Source organism: Lissotriton vulgaris, chromosome 10 (assembly GCF_964263255.1).
Source record: "Lissotriton vulgaris chromosome 10, aLisVul1.2, whole genome shotgun sequence".
Lineage (NCBI taxonomy): Eukaryota > Metazoa > Chordata > Amphibia > Caudata > Salamandridae > Lissotriton > Lissotriton vulgaris.
In genome coordinates, this window is record NC_141698.1 from 92,523,523 (window position 1) to 92,540,527 (window position 17,005).

The following is a 17,005-nucleotide window of genomic DNA, read 5'->3' on the forward strand; positions in this document are numbered from 1 at the left end:
GATCATATTTCTGTTTAGAGTTATGAGTTTGTTTTCTCTGAACAAAAACAATTGCAGCACTGCCAGTGGCGTAGAAAGGGGGGTGCGGGCAGTGCTGGCCACCCTGGGTTTCATCACTGAGAGGGGTGACAAAATGTCACAAATATGTGTTTTAAACACATATTTTGTGAAGCTGGGGGTGACAAGAAATTTTCCACACCGGTTACCACCTGACCTTGCTACGCCACTGAGCACTGCTGTTTCGAAAATGTTACCCTCTTCTGGTGGTGGGCTCTGTTTACAGCACAAAGATTCTTGTGAAACAAGGAATCTCTAAATAGAGTAGACATTTCGCTGCCAGACTGGTGAAGGTAACGACCTCCTGCCCGGGTGGAGACCAGCGGACCATCTGCCAGGCTCTAAATGAACCCCCATAAGTATCTTTCAATAAAGTTGATCAAAATGCATTCTCAGGTTTCCCATGGGATCTGGTGGAGTCAGAAGAACTGCCCTGGCTCATGTTCTTCTTCTGGCTGAAGCAGATAAAGTTATCTTTCTTCTGTGTCCATTTTGATATCTCTCCCTGATGCCCCACTATCTGCTCTCAATAGTACTATTTGCTATGTACAAGGCATCTCTGGCGAACATCTTCACAAGGTTCAACCTTGACTCTAATAAAAAATACAGCATGTTCAAGGATCCTCAGCAAGTTAAGGAATGCTTCACTCATCTGCAAAAATGGATGTAACTAATATGAATATCGTTTCCATTTGTATTCTATGTGTTTGTTTGGAATAGTACTCAATACAAAACATTTAAATGAACAGAGAAACCTAAAACAAATTACATGAGCATTGGACATGTCATGCTTTAATGAACTAAATAAGTGGGTTGATGCTCCAGATCGGGTCTGTCTGAGTCGTAAATGACTTTTTGAGTTCCAGGTTAAGACCTCATGGGTTTATTAAAAAATATAATCATTACATAAAGAAAAAAGCTAATTTGTTAATTATTTATTTATCACCCTAATCAAAATAGTAAAATTATTATTTCGCAAGAGGGCTAACATAAGGTCAGCCTCTGAAGAAAGTCTTTGAAAGAACTAAGTACAAATCAGTAAACAGAGTAGCGCAGAGTCTATTAAGCTATAAAGTCTAAAACCTACTGACTCAGCTCTAAAATAATGTAGCTTTTACAATACTTCAGGGTACAAAAGTCACATGCATTCCATGGTATGATATGGCATAATAGGGTTGGACTAGCAATATTGCAAACACATAAACCAACCAATATTCTGGTAACCAAGATACTTCTAGAGACAAATACTTCCTAATACATATCATTTGTTCGGCTATTCATAACTAATTAAGGAAACAAATTGGCATTTTTGTAACATAGCATGAAAATGGTTGATTCTGCTAATAAATGGCATACAAAAGGCTTCGAAAGACGACCTTGAAAAGTTACAAAATAAAGAACATCATGAACTTACACAAATATTACATTTTGTACTTCTAAAGACACAACAGCTAAGCCTTCATTTTCAATGAGTTTCCTGAAATGGAAAAACACCGAAGCAAAGAGAGAGAAATGCCTGCTCACGTAAAATAAACATGCACTATTACTCAGCAAATATGAATACCTGTGAATACAAGCTGTATGTGGTCTAGACATATTATCAAAAGCATGTGTAGATTAAGCCTTATTTTTCCTTAATAAAAACTCACCTACAAGGTCTTGCTGTAAGGCTCAGCAGTTCTTTGACCTTCAGTTTCATTGGCCCACACCAACTGCCTTATTGTCACTCAATGCTGAAATGCCATTTTGAAACATACTACATCATGGTTACCAAAAACCATCTTCTATAATTGATATCTTTTCAATGCTATCTTAACATTGTTTGTTTGCAACTGAACAGATTGGTGTTGATTTTGCAGTGGTTCTCCTGCATCCACTACTGAATCAGTATTTACAGCTTCCCTCAAGTTAAGAAGATGGTCAAGCACTATTGAGCCCAGAGCCACATGCCCAACTCTTCCTCAGTCTTTACTGATAAAGGGAAGAGGTTAAGTAGGCTTGAATGCAGCTTGGGCCTCTGTAGTCCACTTCCAGACACTACCTGCCCGTTTGTCTCACTCTTGTGAGTTCCTGCGTTCCCCTTTATGATGGTTTTAGGTCTTCCTCTACCTTACAACTAATGGGGGCAGGGATTTAGGTAGGGCTATAGAAGGGTTAAAAGTTAAGGGAAGTTAGGGAGTGACTGAGGAAGGACATAGACCCACCTGAAAAAGAGTAATCCGATTGATATTCACAAATTGACCTTCACAGTGATACAGCCAAAAAGGGCCCAAAACTACACCAGCTAGGAGCTCGAGTAAGTCAAGCACCACCCATGGACACTTAGCAGGTACTGCCACACACTCCCATAGAAGATAATGGTAGTAGGGACTTAGAAAGAAAACCCATAGGAAATAATGTTAAAATCAATTAATGGATTTAAACTTTAAAAAAATTATAGAAATGTATTTTAATGTAAAACTTAAATAAATAAATTGTATTGAAAAGTATAACCTTTACAATTTCAAAAGAAACATACCTTTTTTTTACAAAAAAATGTATTAATTGAAAAAATCTATAGCAAGTGTAAACATTTAGTACAAAATAAATATAGAAAAGAAAGCTGGCTAACTACTCAGTTGATACCCCCAAATCTAAGTTTATATTCCCATCTTTCACAGTTCTAGACCCCAATCAACTGAACAAAATAGCAGGCAAGCCCTTCATGGACAACTCAATTAAAGATCACTACACTTGAGCACAAAACCATAGCAGTAACTAAAAATAGCAGCTTTCATCTCTTCTTGCTGAGAACAATGCTATTCTTGTTTTAGCTCCCACACTGGATGAAACTAATGAGAGCCACAATACTCCTAAAACTGGATTGCTGAAATTGAACCTTTTCTCTGTAAAGAGAAACTTCTGGGACTGGACAACTATTCAGAAAAATTGTGTTTCAATTTAAATAAAAATACCACTCTGATCCCTAAAGACATTGATTGACTTCTTGGTGTAGAGAGTTTGAAATCATCTGGGATCCAGAAATGGCAACCTAACCTGTTTGTTCAGGTCAGAGTCACATAAAAGTCTTTGGAGGAATTCAATCCATGTTTTGGGAGCTGTGGCTAAAAGAGTTTGGAGTCTGTGGAGGACAGGGCAGTGGAAACTGAAAAGATTTGGAATTCTAGACCAATAACTGATTGACTCACTGCTACACACTTCCTACTTATGGGCTCTCTTCCAGGGTGTTGTGGGTACAGTCACTATATAGGCCATCTCAGACATGCAGCATTCACCTGGCAATGTTTCGTGAGCTGTAATGGTTCTTTGCTTCAGACCAGTTTGCAACCGTCCCAACACATTTATTGTTTTCTTTCCTCTCTTGTCTATTGTCTCCATTCCTTTGCATTAGATCTTCCTTTAGGCCTCCTTACCCACATTGTGTTTTGTTGTGCTTAATACTTTTGGATATCATTCTCTTGCTTACCTTCTGAGTACATGACCAGTTTGATTTATGTTTCCATCCTGGAGTCCTAGTCTGTATCCTGGTCTGCTTGATAGCTCAAAACAGCAACTTCCACTGCCAAAACTGGTAAGCATCATATTGGTTCTGCATTGCATGAGCTCACCCCTGCTAGTATGCTTATACTTACATGTGGTCCTCCGTCTCTCCTATTGCTGGTAGAGTGTCTCAGTCACCAAGATAGTTCTGTGTCATCCCTCGCCTGTGACAAATCCATTCCGAAGAGTGAGCTATGATTGACCATACTGACTTTATGACCTGAGGGACATGAGCTACAGTTAATGTGACATCTAATGAAGTGCAACATTAAGGACTGAAAACTCTAACCTTTTTCATTACCTTCAACACTGCTACAAGGTAGCAATTCGTCAACGCCAACTAATGAGTTCACCTCATTAGTACCAGTTTAACAACCAAATATAGAAATAAGCAACTGAAAAATGAAGTTAACCTTTGACTGTGTGTGAACACGTCACCACATTTTTAATAACATTTGATCCGTTTGAGCTAGAAACAATTTTTGCTGTTAAAATTTGGTAGCAGAAGTGCCAAATGTGGAAAATTCATAACTATGTGAAAAGCCCCACAGAAGCATAAACTTCAGGTGGCCCTGAGTCTATGGAAAATTAATAACATGTATTACTCTTTAAAAAACCTATGAAAAACATTTCAAAATAAATGTAAAATATTTATTATTAAACCACAGAACTCATACAATAAAGTGTTAGTCAGCACACTTACTAATTAATTAAGTAAAATATATATATATATATATATATATATATATATATATATATATATATATATATATATATATATATATATATATATATATATATATATTTTTTTTTTTAAGAATAGTAAACAAAAATTCCCACCCATTGTAATATTTTCATTTCTGCTTAATATGTATTACATTTTGTTAAACATTATCTGTTAGGTTCATTTAAATTATATTTAATTTGTTTGAAAGTATTTAAGGGACTAATTTGTGATAGTCCCTGAAGTCAAGGGAAGCTTAAGAAAGGGTTAAGAATGTTCTTAAGACTGATCTTGTAATTCACAAAAATGGTTAAGTAACTGAAAAAAACCCTTAGGACTTGCTTAAGATGCGATCTCATCATCTTGCCGTTCACAAAAATCCATAACTTTTGCTAATGGCCCTAAATGGCATAACTCAATAAAATATGTTTTCCTTTTTTTTATAAAAATTTTTATTTTGGCAAGCATGTCATACCAGAAAAAACAGCATTATATCAATACAAATTTTGGAGTGATTTCAGGGAGAAGTTCAGTATACCGATTATGCAAAGTGTAAAACATCATATTCCTACATATGATAGCACATCAGCCTAACAAAAAAGAATACTAATACAGCATAGCAGAATATATACAATATATAAGAAATCAGTGGTAAACCAAAAGCATTCAATCTGCAAAGTACAAAGACCCTAGCCATTCATCTTATTTCCTAAAAAAGGGTTATACAAAATTAATCCATATCTTTTCCATTCTTTCTGCTGCCATTTGACTGTTATTCTTAGCAAGAGCTTTTTCCATAGAGTATATTTCATGGATTAAGGTTAACCATTCTGTCCTACATGGTGGGTTTGGTGAAATCCATGCTCTAGCAACCACCAATCTAGCGCAAGACAGTGCTATGTTTAGCCAGCCGGAATGATTGTTACTTCTCGTATTTAAAGCAAGTAATACCGTAGGTGCCGTGAGTGGTTGGTAAATTAATTGTTTTTGAATTAGAAAATTTTCTATTTCTTGCCAGAATGGAGCCAACATAGGGCACAAATAGATCATGTGAGTAAGATCTGCTGCCACCAGATCACATTTAGGGCATTTAATACGATCACTATTTTGTGACCATTTATATATTTTCTGCGGGGTATAATAAAGTTGGCTGACCGTCCTATATAATTGAAGCTTTAGGCTCGAAGAGTGGACTATTTTATTAATATTAACCAAAGCGCTAGATATGTTCTGTGGTGTCACATTTGTTCCCAATTCTATAGTCCATTTTTGTGCCAATCTCGGACAGTCATCTCCATTATGTTGACTTAAGAGTTTATATCCAGAACTAATTAGAGATTTCTTTTTTGTACTATACAAGAGGTCCCACAGCTCTGAGCTAGTAATTTTACTTAGCTTCATCTTTCGTATTAAGTAGTCCCTAACTTGTATATATTTATATAGCATTTCCCCTGGCAACTTAAAAAGCCGTTGTAAGGTTGAGAACTGCAAAAAACCATCGGAGCCATAAAGGTCTCCCAGTGTCTTAATCCCCTTAATGGCCCAATCTCTACCACCTTTATCATTGAAAATGCCTGGTAGTCCTGGATTGTCCCATAGTGGTAAATCTCTATGAAAAAAAGAAGTATCAAAAATTTTCAAGATCTGATTGTAAATTCCTACCGAGTCTCTTGCTATCTTGAATTTGACTCTTTTAAAAAAGTTAGGATCTTGTACTCTTGCTAGAAATTGAGATGAATTAGTGCCTAACATAAATTGATAAAAAAAGAAATGGCTTACGTTTTTATTTAATAAACTCCTAAGCCGTCCTAGAAAGGATGCATAAAAGTAAGCCTTAAAGTCTGGAAATTCCAATCTGCCTTTTTCTAAAGATAATTTGAGTATCATCATTGATCTCCTAGGGGTTTTGTAGCTCCAAACGAAACTGCTGCAGATGCCCTCCAATTTCTTAAAGAATATATTATTAACTCGAAGGGCGATAGAACGGAAAAGATATAAAAATTTTGGTAGAATATTCATTTTAATCAAGTTAATTCGGCCTAAGATATTAAGTGGAATTTTGTGCCATTTTTTAAGAACCATTGAAGTGTGTTTAAGTAAAGGGTCATAGTTTAATTTATTTATTTCACTAGTTTTAGAAGAAATTTTCACCCCTAAATATACAGCTGAATTGCATAAACCTATGACTGGTTGGTTGACTTGGTAATTCATTAAAGTTTGAGTTTTATTAAAATTTAGTTTGTAGCCAGAAATATCCCCAATTTTTTTCGCTTCGTCTTCAATTCCAGTTAGTGCTTCTATTACATTTGTAGTGTATATGGCTAAATCGTCTGCGTATGCAGTAATTTTGAGTATTTTATGTTCATGAACTACTGGTTTTATCTTATCCTGATTCTGCAGGGCATTAATAAAAGGTTCCATTGAGAGAGCAAACAGCAGGGGTGAAAGAGGACACCCCTGCCTTGTTCCCCTTAGAATTACAAATGTTGGTGATAGTAGCCCTGCATAGCTTATTTTAGCATTGGGTTCCCTATAAATAGCTTGTATGCCTCTAAGAAAACGATCTTTGAACCCATACTGAGTTAACACCTCCCATAAGTAATCCCACCCCACCCGGTCGAACGCTTTTTCTGCGTCCAGGAGTATCATGCCGAGTGGGGTGCGATTAGTAGCAGCTATGTCAAATGTCGTAATTGCCATATTGACATGTGCTGTAGTGTCCCTGCCAGCTACAAAGCCATGTTGTTGTGCGTTTACTAAATGAGGCATAAGGGGTGCCAGTCGTAAAGAAATCAATTTGGAGTAAGCCTTAGCATCAGTATTAATTAGGGAAATGGGCCTATATGACCCGCATTGTGTCGGAGGTTTCTTTTTTTTCAAAAAGAACATAATTTTCGCAGTTCTCCAAGAATCCGGAGCCTTACCTGTTATAGCTATTGAATTCATGACTGAGCACAAAAGGGGAAGTAATTCTTCAGCACATATTTTGTACAGTTCAATAGGAAGCGTATCCTCCCCTGCCGCTTTGTTAGATGGGAGAGAGAATACTGCTAGACGTAGTTCTTCAATTGTATATTCCTCTTCTAAATTGTCTAATGTGGCCTGTTCTACAAATTGTTTTACGGGGAGATTATCATTTATGTATGACTGGATCTGAGTTAAGCTAGCCTTAGTCTCTGGAGTATATAGTTCCTCATAATAAGAAGCAAATTGCTCCATAATATGAACAGGTTTTATATACAAGGTATCATTGGGGCCTTTTATAGACTTGATCAATGTTGATGCCCTATCTTCAGCCACCTTATAGGCCAGAAGTTTGCCTACACGATCCCCACATTCGTATTGCGAGATTTTATATTTAAGTATCTTGCAGCTATGTTTTTCCTTAAGAGAATTTTTAATATCTGAGCGCAAAATCAATAGTTTATTTTCCAAAGATAATATATCGGGTTGATTCCTGGCCCCAGCTCTTAAATAGTCAGCTAGTTGTTTCTCTATATTTATGATATTACTAGTCGTTAGTTTTGTTTCTTTTTTCTTTATTGCATTTTGTTTAAAGATATATTGTTGTGCTATTCCTCTAATAAAAGCCTTACAAGCATCCCAAACTGTAAGAATGCTGGCAGTATCCAAATTGTGTGTTATAAACTCCTTTATATGTTTTTTAAGAGTAGTCACGAAAACCTCATTCATTAATAAGTATCTTGGAAAAGTAAAAAGGCGCCCTTCCTTTGCTCTTCCTGTTACACCAAATGTAAACAATATGGGATTATGGTCAGAAGAAATTTTTGGCATAACCTGCATAGATCCCCGACTCTTTAAATCATCTGAAGCCCAGGCCAGATCTATCCTAGAGCAGAGTTTATGTGGGGATGAATAATAAGTGTAGCCCGGTATACCTGGGTAGAGACTGCGCCAAATGTCTTTAATATTGTGTATTTTTGCCAGCTCCAGTATTGCAGCTCTAGTTTTACGCAAACGTATCCCTGTCCCTTTCTTTGTTGCATCCTGTGAATAGTTTAATACACAATTAAAATCCCCCATTAATATGAGCTCTCCTTCCCAAGATAATAATTCGATGTTCAACCAATCAAATAACTGTGGTTCATCCTTATTGGAGCCATATACCGCACAGAAAACATACAGACTATCTTCTAGTCGAATTTGCATTATTGCCCAGCGTCCAACTTTGTCTGCTGCAGTTCTAGTTACCTCCCCTTGCCAGTGTTTTCTCTTTAAAATTGCCACCCCTCTTATAGGCGAATTTAAGGTGGTACAAACTACCAGATCGTATCCCAGTTGTTTCAAAAATTCTTTATCTTTATAGCAAATGTGTGTTTCTGTTAGCATGACCAACTGTGCATCATACATTTTTAATTCTTGAAAAACTAAATTTCTCCTAGTCTTATTATTCAAGCCTGATACGTTCCAGGCAAGACAGCTACAGTGCGTCATTTTATGTAGGACCAATCAAGAAACATTCTCCCCTCCTTATCACTCTTCCAAGTTTCCTTCCTTGCTAAAAATATTCTTACTTTATTTCGACTTGCCATGCCAGTTTTAGCTTTCTCCCTCCCCTCCTCCCTCCCTCCCTCCCCGACTCTTGACACCCTCCCCCCGTACCATAGGAAAACACCCCCCTTTATACCTGCTGTCGTTGAAAGGACAGCCTCTCAAAGGTGTAGCCCTCTGCCTGCCTCCCCTCTACCTCAATAAGTATATCATTCTCCACTTCAGTAAACAGCAATTTATAACAGATTGTAGACGTAGACCGATCCTTCTGGATAGCAATGGAGAGTAAAACCAAGATGGCGGATTGAAGACGCCGTTTGGTGTAGCTCGATAGTGCCGCTCCCGTCACCTTACCTCACTGAATGCACTGAATGCATAGAGGTGGATATCGGCTTTGCTTTACCATGATCTAACCTGCTTTTGACCGCGATAAGGAGAAAGTCGGCAGAGGCTGGACCCGACTCGTGAAACATATTACCTGCAGTTCTTGCAGTTCCTGCTCGCTATTCCTGTGCTGAGAGCGGGCTGGGGGCTGGGGGCCAGAGACGGATTACTGCACGGAGAGAGCTGCCGTGAGAGTGCTGTTTTCCGTGGTGGACAGAGACAGAGTCAGCGTGCACCGCTTGCTCAGGAGAAGGTTGTTGCGGGAGAGCTGCTGCGGGAGAGCTGATTTCCGCAGTGCTCAGAGACAGCGTGAAACGGAGCACCGCTTGCTCAGGAGAGAGCCGCTGCAGGAGAACTGCTTACCGCATTGGTCAGAGACAGCCAGAAACGGAGCCTGAAATGGTGCATCGACGTTAGGCTCACCTGTTTAGGAGAAGGCTGCCACGGAAGAGCTGCGTTCCGCGGAGGTCAGAGACAACAGGAGGCGGGGCACCGGCGCTAGGCCTGCCGCACAGGAGAAGGCTGCCGCGGACAGACTAGCTGATCGTCTGGGTACTGCTCTCACTTGTGAGCAGCTGGGGCGACTACAGGCTGGGGCGGATCACCGGCACAGTTGCGGGTAAATCGCTTCTCACGGGTTGAGGGCTGAGGGCAGAGACTAGCTTCTACGAGAAATTCTGAATCCTGTTTGCCTAGCATAAGGTAGTTTCTTGATTAAAAAGACACTACAAAACTCTGCAGGTGCTTGGAGGACAGAGAAAACTGAGAATATTCAATGAATTTTTAACGACTTAAACGTCTAAGAACTGAGGGTATTGCTGATTCCTGATGCGGCTTCTGCTCGTAAGCAGCAGAAGAAATCACGGGGTTGGCCCGGCGATTGGATATTCACGCTGGGCTCATTTGACCCTCTTGACCTGGCTTGGCTCCTCAGACCTGGGAACTGGTGTACTAACCAGCGTGAGGTGTGCTACTAGCGCTCTTAGCAGTTTGGATCAAGAGGCAAAAGGTTCCCTAACTCTGAGACGTTTATCCTGCGCAGAGGCTTGTTCAGAGGCCTTAAATACGGCTATGGCTCCGAAGAACCCACCACGGAATACTAGGACCACAAAGGTGGTCTCAGTTCCTGAGGATAATGCGGCTGAAAAAGTGAAAACCCCAGCCAAGCTTCAAGGGAAGGATGGAACTACAGGATTGCAGGATCTGACTGCTACAGGGAGACAAGATAAAGATAAAGTCACCACAACAACAACTGGTAAGCAGCAGCAGTTACTTGCACCTGTAGTATCGACCGCTATTATTAAAAATAATGACACTCAAGCTAAAGGGCCCAATATAGATCTAATCAAAGTAGCCTTAGAAAAACGTACCAATATTAAGGCTACCACGCAGACAAACAAGGGGAGCAATGGTGCTGCGGCGTCTGATCCACAGAGTGCCTGTAGAACCGGTAATAACAATAGTAAGACTATTGAGACTGATGTGGTGGCCACAGTCCCGGCTGTACTACCTACTGATACAGAAATAGAAAGTTCAGATACTGCCAAAGAAGTAGAGCAAAGCAACGACTCGACTATCACCCCACTTAGTCAGTCGACATGCGATACTTTGATGGATATTCCGATGGATGACACGACCGTTGCAATCAACTTAGATTTGAGTATTGAGCAACAAACAGAGTCCAATGATGAATATGAGGAACTGATCGACGAGGAGGGGGGCAATGAGGAGAGTCACCCACAGGACAAATGGAAAATCGTGGCACGGAAAAAAGGAAAGGGGAAAGCTAAAAGTAAACTTAGCAATAAGAAGACTATTAATCCCCCTACTCTTTCCTCTGTCTGCCATTACTCAGGTCAATAATAAAGGCAAAATAGTTTTTGAGGACAGTCCACTATGTAAGTGGATACGAGCTAAGGGGGGGGCAAAAACAAAGGCTCTATGTCTTTCTGGAACCAGCTCCACAGGGCCAACAACTCCACTACAGGATATCCAAGAGAACCAAGATGTGAACTAAGATGAGGACAACGCAACTTTAGCTACACCCCCAAATCCATCAAACCAAGACTCTATAGTAGGAAAATTAGGAGAAGAGATTAATGAACTGGCCCCCGGTTTAAGTGATAGCGTATGCCCAGAAGACAAAGAAATGGAATGTGCCAAGCAGGGTACTAATGATCTATACCAGGAAGCGTCACTCTCTGACGCCTCATTGGGGGCCTCATTGGGGGCCCCTTCTCTTGCACTAATTTTGAACATGCTTACCGAACAGAGACAAGAAGCACAACAACATTTTATGCAACTGAAGGAGGACAACACAAAAATCCAGACGTACCTATGTGAAGTTAATAGCAATATGACTACGATAACACAAGAAGTAGAAGAACTACAGCAACGAGTTGCACACATAGAAGAGGCCTCAGTTAAAAATGATCTGAAAAACTCCACTCATGGGGATGAGATTAGAGCGTTACAATTAAAGATTGAAGACATGGAGAACAGACAGAGAAGACAAAATCTCCGACTCTTTGGGGTCCCTGAAGGGGCAGAAGGGGCAGATCCAAGAGCATACATAGTAAAATTATTTCAACGTGCATTCCCGGATCTCGCAGACTGGGATTGGGACTCACAGCTCCAAAGAGTCCACAGGTTACCAATAGCTAACAGAAACAGAAACAATAAGTTTCCCCGCCCATTTTTGATTTATTTTGGAAACTTTTTACTTAGACAAGCTGTTTCTTTAAAAGCTAGACCTAACTCTCCTATTGCCACAGAAGATGTTACTTTTTTTGTTTGGTCTGATTTATGCAAAACTACAATGGAGAGACGCTGGAATCCGCGTCAATTAATAGATCCATTTAAAGCGGTGGGGGCTCAGGTCTTCCTCCAGGAACCTGCATGCTTAAAAGTTATTAAAGCCGTGCATACATATTATTGCAATCAGGTTAAGGAGGCCGAACTTGTCTTAGATAAACTTACAAATGTATAAGCTATGAGGTACATATTTTTATAATGGTTAGTAGTAAGTGATTGCTATCCAGAAGGATCGGTCTACGTAAAATATGTTTTCCAAGCAATACAATTAATATTCAATCGACCCTGTTTAGTTGATTGATGTTTTGCATGATTAATTAAAATCCTTGCTGGTCATACATTCATTGTGCAATAAGGAAGCGAAGAATACTAAAAAGGGTATAGAAATATGATAAAATGTGTCACAGCAACAATTGTCGACTGGTTCAAATACAAATCGAATCATACAAAGCATGATCTAAGAAACAACCATTAAAAAAAGAATTGTGCAGTCAACCTAGATCTATAATTGAAGAGCAAATGCATTTTGCCAACAAATGCAGTCTATGTCAGCATCCACAATGCACTCTATAGCAGGCTATGGATCATAAATGACTGATGATTTTCAAATGGACATTAACTCCTGAAACACTAACATATATTAAAGGGTGCAGTACCAGGTATCCTTAAATATTCAGGAGGTATTGGATGGTTGCATCAAAGTCATATTAAAAACCATCATCTCTACTCCAAGCAGTTGAAGTGCAAATTATATTTAGTTTAAAGCCTACAGGCCAGTAAATCAACTGTTGGAATTAAATGAGACCTATTATTTCATTATTTCAAATTAGCTACAAGGGGAAAAACAAGTAGCCATTCAATGACCATAATTATATCAAAGCCATTATAAATACAAGCATTGCTCCTCAAAGTAATAAAAGTGCCAGTGCAGTTCAGTGTGGTACATGTCAAGGTCTACAGGACAAAGCAACAATTTCCAATGTCGAAGGTAATAGAGCAGGCAGCATCACTAAAAATTAAAACAGAGTTCTTCAATATAGTCCATCTGATCACCACCAAAAGCAAATTAAGTGGCCCACTACCTCCCACTACCTCCCAAATGCTGCTGCATCCAACATTATTGTGGCAACCTTCATGAATTAAAAAAATCTTGCGGACATTTTACATCCCTTTTTAGACATTATTCAACTGCAACTTTGCAGGATCTAATATTCAATTCTCTGAAGATAGATACAATCCAGTAACGTCTGGGGCAGGACAGAGATTAGCATAGGCAGAGGAACTGGGAGAAAACCTCCTTCGTAGACTGGCAACCCCTGCATAAAACATCTTGACCGCCTATTAATCACCCATATTTGTACATTTCCATCTATTGTGTGAAATGTAGGGTAATTGGAATTCTTTCACATATGGTCCACCACAGATTTGTCACCATTTTGCACAATTAAGTTAGGGTTGACATAAGCAAGTGTTGTGCATTGTTTTATAATTAAGAGAATTGGTTTATTGCCTAAGAATCTTACAACACAAAACATGCACACCCTTCACTGCACTATTCATGTAGTTCTCATGAATATGTTTGTGCCTATTGGATTACCCCCTAGTATGCTTCATTTTTACCCACTTGAAATAATCAATAATGGTTTAGAGGTGACTTAATCACCCATAAGTAACTTACATGGTACGTCTTATTTATGGATAACCTGCTCACTTAGCTTAACTGGTAGCTTGTGCGGCTAGCGGAAAAGACCTTCAGCACAAGCTGCCATTGTAAAAATTGATGTTTTTAAACATCCCTGCACCGTGTGGCAGGCACCATAAGGTGCCTGCCACACGGTGCAACGTTGTTTAGGGGGGCACTAAAGGTGCCCCCCAGACCCTATAGCAAAGGGCCAGGGGGAAGTGGGCCCTACTAGGGGTCCCCAAAGACACTTTACAACAGCCTTTCCATGTGGGAAAAGCCGACATGAAAAAGCTTTTGATAAGTGCCATCATAATCCCGATGGCTGAGCTGAGCTTGGCTCCGCCGTCATTAAGGGATTATGGTGGCTACCGACGCTCTGACTGGCTCCTTGAGCCCATCGGAAGCGGGTCAGAATCCCCTTGCAGGTTTCACTCTGACTGCCGTCGTCCTAATACAGCGGGCATACGGAAACCTACAATGTCAGGAAGAAAACCTCCAACAGCTGATATGAGGCTTTCCGTCCGACATCGTAATCAGACCCATAGTAACAACCCAATAAGATATCACTGCAAAAATAAAAAAGAATTAAAATAAACCTAGAAAGAAAGAAAGAAAGAACAGGCATGCATAAAAGAAAAAAAAAGATAAAGAAGATGATAGAGGAAGAGAAGAGCGAAGGAGAAAGGAAAACAGGAAGATATTAATAAGGTGTAATAAAATGTACAGTTGTCGGTGCTAAAGTAAGCATCACAATGGCAAAAGACACATTTCCAAAATTAGCAAAGATATAAATTGCAAATAATTAAGGGAACTTTACACCTATTATTTGCACCAAGTTTAGAGGCGCTGTGTTTTCCAAAGTGTTGCAATGCCTTCAAGCTCTTGCGATTTTCAAGGAAAGGGAAACAACATTTGCCTATTTCCATGAGGCAAAACTTTTCGCCACAAATCTCCAAGACTGATTTCACATCACCAAAGGATCGCCATTTTTTTGGTGCCAATAGCTATTACGGTTGCAATAAGACAACATGTATACTAAACCGGTCTGCGTAGCCACATTTGGGATTCTGTGCAACCCAATTAACCGCATGCGCGCTAGCGGGTTTTCCCGCTGTGCGCTGAAATTTGAAAATCGCGGCTTTCGTGACAAAGCCAGCTCTCATGCGCGCAGCGCAGGTAACGCCCATGATGAGCTGGCTTTGTCATCCGCATCGAAGGGGTTAAGAGACATGTACTCCAAAACTGGAACATATTGAGCGTATGGCAGCAGATCACAAAACAATTTTGACTGGCACTAATGTTGTTTTTGTGATATATATGTTACTGCTTGACACAAATTCCTTTTCATAACTATACCAAGAAAGGAGTTTTCTATAGGCGGTAATATGTCATAAGAAATTGTGTGCATATTTGTTATGTTGCATTCTGTTTATGTCGTGCTGTATCATTTTTTGTGTTATTATTGTGTTGTACTGGCCCAAGCTCGACCTCAACACTCGCCGCAATCTCACTGTTAAATGTCTATGGCACTAGCTCGTCGTATTTTAAAGATAGTATGAGTTTTATCTGTTTTACACGCAACATGAATTGACTGCAATGCACAATGAGATGTTGCTTATTTGCCTAGATTTAATTTTAACCTATTTATGCTCGCACAATCCTCTGTTTGTTGTACTTGCCACTTTAATGGACTTCATTGTCTGAATAAAGTATTTCAAAAGTCAAAGTGTTGTACTGTTTGTTCTTTTGCTTTTTGTTTTTGCTGTTTTATATGTTGTACCTTGTTACGTTTGTGTTGTATTACTTTGTGATATATTAATGTGTCGTTTTCTGTTGTTACTTTAGAGATGCCAACAAATGCTGCTAATTTTCAGTCAATAGCAGCACTTTTCTTTGAGGCTCCAGTGATCAACAAGTATTTACCACAGTCTGAGGTGGTAAAATACAGCTGCTCAAGTTATTCTGCTGTTCAAGGCACCTGTCAATACAGAACTTTAGCAGAGGCCATGCCTTAAATTAGAAATTCCAGTGCTCACTTTCATACAATAGGGATCCAGGAACTTTCACCATCAAAAAACAACATATGTATGTTTTTCTGAAATATGGAAATGATTGTCAACTTCCGGTGCAGGCTTGGGAACCGACAGAACAAAATGTACCGCAACAATTGGGAACTCTCCCTAGGAATAGGCCATCACAACTGTGGTCACAGTTTGAAATGTTACACATTTACCACATTTGTGAAGTTCTGCACTACAGATGTGTCCACCTTTAAGATACATCTAGTCCGTTTGGGCATTAAAAATCTTCTCTACTTTGCAAATACTAATGCAGTGTATTACATTTAATGTCCATGTGGTCTCTTACACATTGCTAAAAATATACAAAAATTAAAAGACGAATCCTCTAGCATGAGTCACAGGTCTTAATTGAGCACCGTAAGTAAGAGAAAGGCAAAGCAATAGAGATGGAATACCTTGTGCTTGAAACGGAAATCCAATTAAAATGAGATGCCAATATACACAGCCGCCTATGCTACAAAAAACTGTTAGATACAGAGACCCATTAAGGTCAAACGACCTTAATGAGCTTATAGATTGCCATGTGAGGCCAAAGTTAACTTTCAAGTGTGGATGCACAATTCCCCCATTCCAATTGAGCCCAGTGAGGCATCCATCTTGGAGGATCCTTAGCACACTGTGATTTGATGTTTTAGTTCCCTACAGTGGCTTTCATGTTAGAGGTTCCTCATCACACACTGAGATGTATCGCCCTAGTTCCCCACCAATATATTGACAACAACAAGGGACCCCAAATCAGTCAGCAGGGGACCTCGGGGAATATACTTCTTTAAACAACAGTGGTCCCATGCATTCCATAACATAAGAAGCAATAAATATAGACAAAGTCAGATCTATATTTAGAGTGACATGTCCAGCCGGACAGAGGTCATTCAAGTTTATTTAATAAACAATCAATCAAAATAGCAAAAAATACCTTCCGCAGTACACCTGTGTGGTACACAAGTCTGTGCCCAACACTAGCGGGGTGATTACAGATGGTGAAGAATAGAAGGTTTTTTAAGGCAAGCAAACGTTTTTCTGTTCATAATTTGAATTACACAGAAAGGTGACTGAACGTGAATTGTGCATCAAGCTATTTAGCAGGTGAGCATGTTCAACTACATTCACCTCCTTCCTGGACGAGCGCTTTTTTCAAGTCTTTAAAGGAGAGGTTATATCCACCAAGCAGCCACTTAGTTGCCGGGTCCCCCAGGGCTCTGCCCTGAG